Consider the following 9227-nt stretch of genomic DNA (forward strand, 5'->3'; position numbering starts at 1 on the left):
TCCATGGAATGATCCTGGTGTTTATGTGTAGGGTCCTGCCACCAAACGTCTTGAGACAGAGTGACTAAATTGAGAGAAAGTTGTGGTTCCTAGATCGAAGAATTCTAGCTAGATGATACGGAAGAAACAGCTTCCACAAGTACTGAAGGGACCTGCCCTGTAGAACCTTATGGGCAAGTCAGTGTTTTGCAAAAACAACAGTTGATGGACAGAATGCAGAACAATGTCATACATTCACCCCCTGGAGTCAAGTTATCCTGGCTGATAGCCAGAAACCGGTCCCAGGATGCTTGATTCCGGTCCACGGAAGACATGGCTTGGCAGTTCGGGCTGGACTGTTCCCATGAGGCACAGGGTCAAGACTGATTTGCATATGGCCATGTCTGAGCTGGAGTGGCGTGGTGAGCAAAATAACAATGGGTTAAACCCAGATCTGTGACTGGGGGTGAATGTTTTGCCAATGTGCAACATTCCGTCCATCACCTTGTGTGTTTTGCTGTTCGCCCTATTTGGGAAGGGTATGCCCAGAAGTGGGACCCGTGCTCCTACGCCACTGGAGTCAAGCTATCCTGGCTGATGATGGCTGATAGCCAGAAACCGGTCCTAGGATGCTTGACTCTGGTCCAGGGAAGACATGGCTTGGCAGTCCGGGATGGACTGTTCCCATGAGCCCAGGGTCAAGACTGATTTGCATATGGCCATGTCTGAAAAGAGGTGGCGTGGTGAGCAAAATAACGATGGATTAAACCCAGATCTGTGACTGGGGGTGAATGTTTTGCCAATGTGCAACATTCCATCCATCACCTTGTGTGTTTTGCCATAAGTCCAAGATGTCCATCATAAATGGTGCTTGCATTGCCTGGGTTAACTCTCACACTAATGTTGATCATGACGACATGTCTGCCCAAGGGGAGTGTAACACTCCAGCATACTTAAGGGCCACCAAACGGGACCAGTGCCACCAAACAAGAAAAAAGAACATGCATTTGCAATGCAATAGGTCTCGCATTAGCGAGAGTTTAAGCTATTGGCATTGTAAATAACAACGCCTTTAATTTATCCGTTTTGAAAATGAACACATATATAAAAGGCATTGCCATTTTAGCTGCCAATAGCTCAACTCTCGTGCGTGCGAAGTCCGATGGTATTGCAAAGAAGCGGCAGCCCTTGTCCCAGGCTGCTTGGGAAGTGAAAGCCTGCATGATGCGCTGAATGTTGCAGGCTAGCACGTTGCGCCTGCAGTAGGACAAACCCTATTAACCCGTTTACCGCAGCGATTGTTTCGCCGCAGTGCGGGCGTTCCACGGAGTGGGCAGGGCCGCGTCGTCCGTTCGCAGCACCAGCGAGGTAGTGCTCGCGACGGCCAATGGGAGCACGGAAGGGGTTAAAGAAAATAGTGCTTACAAACTAAATATACCATCCAGTGTAACAAGAGAAGTAAAAGGGCAAGTCCTCATGGGAGGGTACATATGAAGACAAGGCGGTACTAAGGAGGGACTAACAAGCCCATTAATGAATCAGGAGCCAACATTTATAAAGGACAATGACACAGCCAATGAAATGTATGGGTGGAGAGTGGGTGGGGCTTCAAGTCCATACTCTAATACAGCCCAGGATTTATTGATCTAAACATTTTTTTTTTAAAAGGTGTGATGGCCTGGGCCTCAGTCATCCCTCTGAGTCACTATGCAATCTTTACTCAAAGCAAACTTGAAACTCCAAACAAAGCTCAGTGCATGTAGTAGAAAGTAAATACATTGCTTTGGCAGGGCGAGGAGCTGCACGGAATAATGGTTGTGGTGCAGGCCCAGGCGGTGTGTGGGACCCCCAATGTGTGTACTGTCCTGTAAGAGGACAGTTGCCGAAGAAAAATGCAGGCATATTTTAAATGGCCTTGCGTTTTCTTCAGCAAAACTCCCCTTACAAGAGCGGTGGACCACTATGCAATACAATACTACGTTGCCATTAGCTAGTCTAGTAAATGCATAAGTACTGAATTGCAACTTTGAATAACGCTTAATACCCTAAAATATATTAGAATTTGAGACATAAATCCGACATCATCTTTTGAAAGAAATAAAAGAAGAATAAAGAGGGGGACAGAGTTATGCTATGTCGTCGTACTTTCTTCATGCTTTTCAGCACAACTTTTGTATGCAGCAAACTGTTTTTTGTCAATGGCATAGCTTACACAGCTATCCTTCTGATTTCGGAGAAGGTGTGGCTAATACCTGAGAACAGGTAAATTCCATATGGCTAAGTAGGGAAAGAATCAAAAATAACCCTCTAGACGATGTACAGTGTTTTGAAATGCATGCTTTGCCGCTGGAGTTACTAACAGATAACAAGTTAGTGTAACCAAGACTGATCAAACCTCATTCATTTACGTCATGTTGCTTAGATCTCATGGTAAGGGGGCATTGCACTAATGACTTCAGGGGGGCATCAGAGCACCACCGTAGTAAATATGGTGGACTACTCCAATTGATTCCAGACAGTGTTGAATTTTATGATGCTCTTCAGCAGCCTGGTCTGTAATTCCTGTTATATGAATGTGAGTGCCTGCTTGTGTGATTCTGGCAATGTCAAGGGTCAAATTATGCCACGGACATCTGGCCGTCACTTCCCCAGCTGCTTCGGAGGGTTCAGAAGTACGCATGTGGAATTTTGCATTGAGGGGAGGGACTGGAGATGAAATTTCCCACAAAGACCTGTTGTTTTCTGTTGGGATGAAAGAGCCAGGGTACCTTTCCGCTGTTTGGGCAATGCATCTTTTGTCAGATAGAAGTGAAGATTGCTATTATCAATTATGTAAAAGGGTACTGAGATCTAGGTGAACCTGAGTGACTGTTACCTCTGTCAATGACCTTGTGGAGGGAGGGAGGGCTGCTACTGAGTAAGAGAATACGGATGTGGTGTTACACCACCCTCTCATTTCACCACCATGTGAATGCAATCACCTCAGCTATCTGCTACACCTTAAAGATCCTGAGGAAAATCTTCCCCTTTATACCACCTGACCTACAGAAAACAGTGGTTTCGGCATTAGTTCGGTCAAGGCTGGACATCTGCAACGGCCTTTTGATCTGAATTAACAAAGCCCTCCTTGTCAAAATGCAGGTCTTACAGAATTCAGCCACCAGTCTGCTATTTAAACTACCAAAATATGCTTCTGCAAAGGCGGCCCTTAATTCGCTTTACTGGCTCCCGGTGGAAAAATTGATCAAGTTTAAGGCACTCTGCATTGCCTTTAGGGCTCTGCACAACCAGGACCCTGCATATCCGATTGACCTTTTCCGCTGGTACACACCTTCCAGAATGCTGCTGTCCTCTTCACACCTGCTAGTGGAAGTTCCCAAGGCACGACTTTCCAACTGGGGTGTCAAAAGTTTTCTATACATTACTACCAGACTGTGGAACCAATTGGCACTCTCACTGAAAAACTCACCAGACCTGATATCTTTCAGGAAGGGTCTGAAGACTTGGCTTTTTAAGGCCTAGTCGCAGCGACTTGCTTCTTTTCCTCTTCCCTTTTATATTCAATCTTCCTTCCTCATGGCTGGGAGGAGGTTGGACTTTAAGCGCCGAGACGCCTCTAGGTATTAGTTGCGCTATATAAATATATATAATTAAAAAACGGTTGCAATTGCAAGCAGAACTAGGGGTGTAGCTTACTTCTCCATAGGCTAGAATTTGTTCTGGCATTTTTTAAATACGTATTTATCCGGAAACGGATAACTTTAGTATACGAAGTCTTGGGACCACTGCAAAAATGTACGGTTAATGAGGAGGTGGAGCACAGAGCCCGGGCTAATGTTTGCCCGTTGCCTTGCCACGGTCAAGTATCTCACAGCAGCTCAGCGCGAGGCCTAAACATATTTCCTAAGAAGAACGTGTTGAGCAGAAAACCTCCAGAAATGAAAGAAGAAAATAAAAATCACAGCTCATCACCACACAGCCTAGAGAGAGAGTGAGAGGAAAACAAGGAAACCGCGAGAAGAGGCAGCAGCCGTGCAACCACGGCCCCAGGGGGAGGAGGGAGGACAACACACACACGGAGAGCAAATATAACACCAGCAGCAACATGCAGCTGGCACTGAACCTATCGCCGGCAGGCAGGCCTGTTCGTAATGCCGCCTCCCCTTCTCTATTTGGCCTTCGCCAGTCATTTACGGAGGATGCCACCAGATTCTGACAATTTGCAATTTTGCTCGTGAATATTCAGTTCTGTTAAAAGCTTCTGAACGAGCAGCCGTAACATGCCCTCATCCAGAGTACAAGCACGCGCCGCTGGGTCTAATTTTAGGGGACAGGCGCATCCTGTTTTTTTGCAGGAAATGGCGAAGCAGTCTAAATGCTCCCTGCATCCCTACTTTTAGAAAGTCAGCCTCTACAGCTGCCGCGTACACCATATAAAAGAAATTACAAATCAGTTTTAAAAAATGTTCACTGCTTTAAAAGAAAAATATGCACACTGTCTACTTAATACGCAGGATGTTAATGATACTGTGGCTCATGATACAAACCCCAGCATATCCTGCGAGTATTGCAGTGGGTACTAAATGTACACCGTAGGCAAGTTTTACACAAGTAATACGCTGTGTTAGAATGCAGAGATACAGGTTTATTCGGCTCAACAGGCGTAGTTGTTACTAATTTTGGAAAGATGAAAGGCTAAATTGGAATAAACCAGTGATCTGTCGGTTGCAGATTTTTTTTTTTGTAGCAGACACATTGCCCTACAGAAGTCTTTCGATGGAGAGGGCGGGGTTGACACCTATGCCCTGTGTTGGTTGTTCAAAGCAAATTATAATCCATGATGCATGGTTCGGGGGGGGGGGGGGGGGGGGAGCTCATACTTCCCGGTGCTGGTATAGTTTCACCCCAATATATTTTGTGGCAGAGCCATTAATACACCTATTTAAGCTTTTGAATGCGACCCTTCAATGCATATTGCGATAAAGGAGACTTCTGGCCTAAGAGATGTGGTCTGGTTTCTTTAGGCCCATAACCAGTTGACCCAGGGGATTCTGGGCTGCTTGGAACTTTCCAATCAGTTCCTTTTTAATACTCAAGAAGCGAATGTTGCTAGTGCCTGGTCTGGAGTCGACTAGTACCGGCAGCAGCCTCGCTAAGACATATGGGGTATAGATACAAGGTTCCCTTCAGCTTCTTCTAAGCTTTCGCCTTAAAACTGTGGACTTTAGCTGCTTCCTAATTTGGCAAGAGGTGAGTTTTGGATTCGCCAGAAAGCACACAGAGAAAGCCCTGTGACATGTAGCCACATGTCAAACGAACTGGGAGATATTTACTTTCTTTGACCCTCCACTTTCAAAACTATTACATTTTCCCATGAACATGTACCAAAGTATCTTGTATGTGGACTGCAAAGAGATACAGGGGGCACCAAATTAAATACTTATATGTAAATATTTCCACAGTCCACACAGGTGTGCCAGCTAGCAGCTTCTCAAACAATCCTCTACACAGGAATCAGTCAGAGTTGATGATTGAGGGCCTCGAGGATCAGAGCAGGTAACACACATCTATCCACTTTACTAGAGCACATCATACAGATAAAATGCTTCCATATACAATTGGTTGTGGGTTCCTGAACTCTCAGGCGAGTAGTACAACATGCCTACTTTGCTTTCCATCACAACCATAGCAGAATAATGTTAATTCTCCGCACCTAGCAGTCACATAGCAATATATACGAGTGATACTTTTTTCCTTTATTGGCCGCAAATTTCTTGATTGATATCTTTCCGCCCTGTTCTCTTATAATAATCAATCACTCCAATATAGGTTAAAGAACAAATCAATTATGCTCACTGGTTGGTCTTCTCATAGAAGTCACTGTGACTGGCATTAGAATCACAATAGAATAAAACCAGGGCCACTGGAATTATGAAGCATGAGAGATTAATTATGCGGCAGGGTTGAGTAATTGTGCCAAGAAAAGGAAATTATGCAGCAAAAGGCTGCAAGTTTTGTAATAGGATTGCTTCATTATTTTGACATTTTTCAACTATTTAACACTGTATGGGTATTGGTTACACATCATCAGTAACTGTTTAACACCCAAATATACCAATAAGCAACGGAGAGGTTATCAGTCCAGCTTTGCAAAGGGCCTTCCATCGCACTGCAACACGTGTCACTGCATTTATAGTAACTTTTGAAACGTTTGAGCTAGAAACAAAAAACATTTTGGCTAAAATCTGAAGATTATGCAACCGAAGATGGATTATGTGGCAAATCTATAAATTATGCGAAAATCGCTGAGGCAGCACAATCGCATAATTCCGGTGGCCCTGGATGAAACACGCACAAAATACAGAGCACTGAGCACTGCGAATCAGAATTTGGACTTGCAGGGTTCTTGCTTGGACTTTGTCCTGTGGAGGGACATGTTGAATGACCGGGCTAAACACTCGCACAAGGTGAATGGCCATGTGCATAAAATAGGGCATGATTATCACCACAACACTATAAATTACATTTTTGCTCTGCAACAAAGGCCGCAGCATTCTGCATTCACAGCACAATGAATAGAAGCCAGGATTGACTCAGCATCATAAATCTTAATGGCGTACTATCGACTACTGGTTCCCGTCAATATGGCTCAGCCAATCGCATATTTCGACCCTCCTAGCTTTCTGGAAAGGCCTTTCTTGATGAAAAAAATGGAGCTGCTCAAAAGTTACACGAATATGATTAAATAAAATTAATTTGTAGAGCAAACACCATAAACTGAATTCCTTTACAGATACTTTGTTATCATTAGCTAACTTATCATACAAGTTATCTACCGCTGAAGGATGAATGCCTGAATCAACTACCTCGGGGCTCCAACGTGCGATCAGCAAGGTACCACGCAGATCTTTGCAGCAGGAGCATTAACTTGCAGATTAAACATGCAATTTGCAGGCAAACCTCACTTACCACCTGAATTGTTACTGGGATTAGAACCTGCATAGTTTACAGACAGAACATATTTTCACGATAAACAAAGAGCTAACGAGGCAGAAGGGATCGCCAGCCAGCAACATCACTCAATAAACGTAAGATGTGCACTTGGGATTTTAAGCACTATGCAAATAAGCACACGCGTAAATAAACGAGCAGCAGGCGCTTAACACGCCGAACTATTCCTGCATTTTAGAAGCTGTCTCGGACCTTAAAGGACCCTCGCAAAGAAGTGGAAAAGGTAAAGGCCCCCTTAATCAACTTCAAGCACTATAGAACAATTGGTATTTAAGTCCATCTTCCATCCACCACACCCGCCGGCCAGTACAACCGAGCAATGGCATTGACTAAAGACATATTGCATTTTTACGACGGGTTCGACTGGGGAGACAGGATAAAAATATGTGGGTAGACTCAGAATGTCTATCTGTTACTCAAAACGCGCAGAGACGGTTTTCACAGATGAAAACAAAATGGTGATCTCAAAGTCGAGGGGAGATATTGGGATGCTGGTCAAATCAAGGCAGCTCCAAATTAAGTTTTGCACATGAGGACAGGAGGGGTGTTATCGTGCATTCACGGAGGAGTTCTTCTGCTCTTCCAATCCTTGACTTTGTCAGCAGCAGCTAGCTCCTAAACCCCACCCACGTAGAAAGCAAAAGGTCAGTGTCAAACTTCTGTCATGAGTCCTGACCCTATACAGCACTACGAGGGGCGGCCGGCCGCCACCAGGGACCCACACAGCCAAGCAGATTTATTGTTTGTTATTTTCTATTTTTGCCCTGAATTTTCTTCAAACGCAGTAGGTATCGGAAGCAGAGGATTGTTCCTATAATTAGTAATTAGATCACGTCTCATATGTTCTGATTCGTCCATGAATTCCTAAAGGAATCTAAAGCTGGCTCCGTCACCGTGTGTGTCCACGGGGCACACTGCAGCAGGGTAAAGAGCCACGGTGAAATCACACCGGCTGCCAGGTTAGCAGAATTTAGGGCCCGACAGTAGGGGTTCCGCACCTCCCCCCTTCCCTCCGTACCCCGGGGCTTGGACAGCTCCTCTTCCGGCTACCTGGTCTCAATCACCCCCTTCATGTATGCGCCGGCCGGGAAGCCTGGACCAGCCTTTGTGCGGGTGGTGCCAGCAGGCACTGCAGAAGATCCCAGCCTTCTCTTCTGGCAGCTTTCCCTATGTGCAATCTGCTGTCAAAGACCACGAGCGCTCCGGTGCACTCAAGAATGTCATTTTCAGAGGGTCCCGGGCTGTGGCGCGCGCCTTCGCAGCAAACTGCTCCTTCAAGTGGCGTCAGAACTGTAGGACTAACATCATGGGAACCATACAAGAGAACGTGGATATTTAATGCACGCACATTCTTTTCTCAATGGAACGCACAGCGTTGCAAATGCCCAAACACCGATATATTAGGCATTTCAGTCACTATATTTTTTTTAAGCATTATCCGTATTATTATTATTACTGCGGATTGTTTGCGTGTTGCCATTTGACTCACCTGTTCCGGAGAAATGACAAGGATCAGCTGCTAGAAAGGAAGCCGGGGTGATGAGGCAGTGGCAGCAGCCGGTTTTCACCTCCTCCTCTCAGCTATGCTGCGGTCCTGGTGGGGGAGGGGCCACGGCTCCACAATCCCTTTGATTTTAAAAATAAAAACAACAAAAAAAAAGCCGCACAGGGTATTTTTTTTTAAACAAAAGGAAAAAAATCGCTCCGGTTGCGTGGAAGGACGGCTCGAGGCGTGGATAATAAATAAATAAAAACCCAGGGGGAGGGAGCAGGGAGGTGAGGCAGCAGCGGCAGAGAACGTCTTCCCTGGAAGGGTTTCTGGTATTTTCCCGGTGGCTCTGCGGGCGCTGTCTTCTCTATGCCGCCGTGGCCCCTAGGGGTGAGCAGCGGGGGCTACTCTTGCATTGAGACCCTCCATTTCGAGCCAGGCGAGAGAGCGATCCCGGAAAGTGAATGTGGTTGTAGCCTTTTCCTTGCTGCAGCAGCTGCTGGTGGCCATCTGTAATCTCCAGGCCCTCCTCCTGCCGCCTGACTGGCTGCTGCGCTCCAGCACTTCCTTTCTCCTCCTTCTCCTGCGCAGCACAGCCAGAACCAGGAAATACCGGCCCACGATTGGATTTCTCTGCAGTCAGTCACACTGCCTCGAAGCCATTCAGGAGGACAAAAACACTACGCCGCCGCTGTGATTTCCATTATTCCCGTTCGTTTCTTTCGCTGCTCGCCCGGCTCGACAGAAA

At 46.0% G+C, this 9227-nt stretch overlaps 1 protein-coding gene across 4 annotated transcripts in view; it reads right to left on the minus strand.

Moving 5' to 3' along the window:
* The window catches only part of WDFY3 (WD repeat and FYVE domain containing 3), a 2050643-nt gene extending 2041616 nt beyond the window's left edge, over positions 1 to 9027 (minus strand). For all 4 annotated transcript variants that reach the window (XM_086961876.1, XM_086961875.1, XM_086961873.1 and 1 more), the window contains exon 1: positions 8480 to 9027. The gene's annotated coding sequence lies outside the window, so the exon portion shown is untranslated. The remainder of the gene's footprint in view (positions 1 to 8479) is intronic.
* Between the last annotated feature and the right edge of the window lie 200 nt (positions 9028 to 9227).

Source organism: Lissotriton vulgaris, chromosome 3_1 (assembly GCF_964263255.1).
Source record: "Lissotriton vulgaris chromosome 3_1, aLisVul1.2, whole genome shotgun sequence".
Classification (NCBI taxonomy): Eukaryota; Metazoa; Chordata; class Amphibia; order Caudata; family Salamandridae; genus Lissotriton; species Lissotriton vulgaris.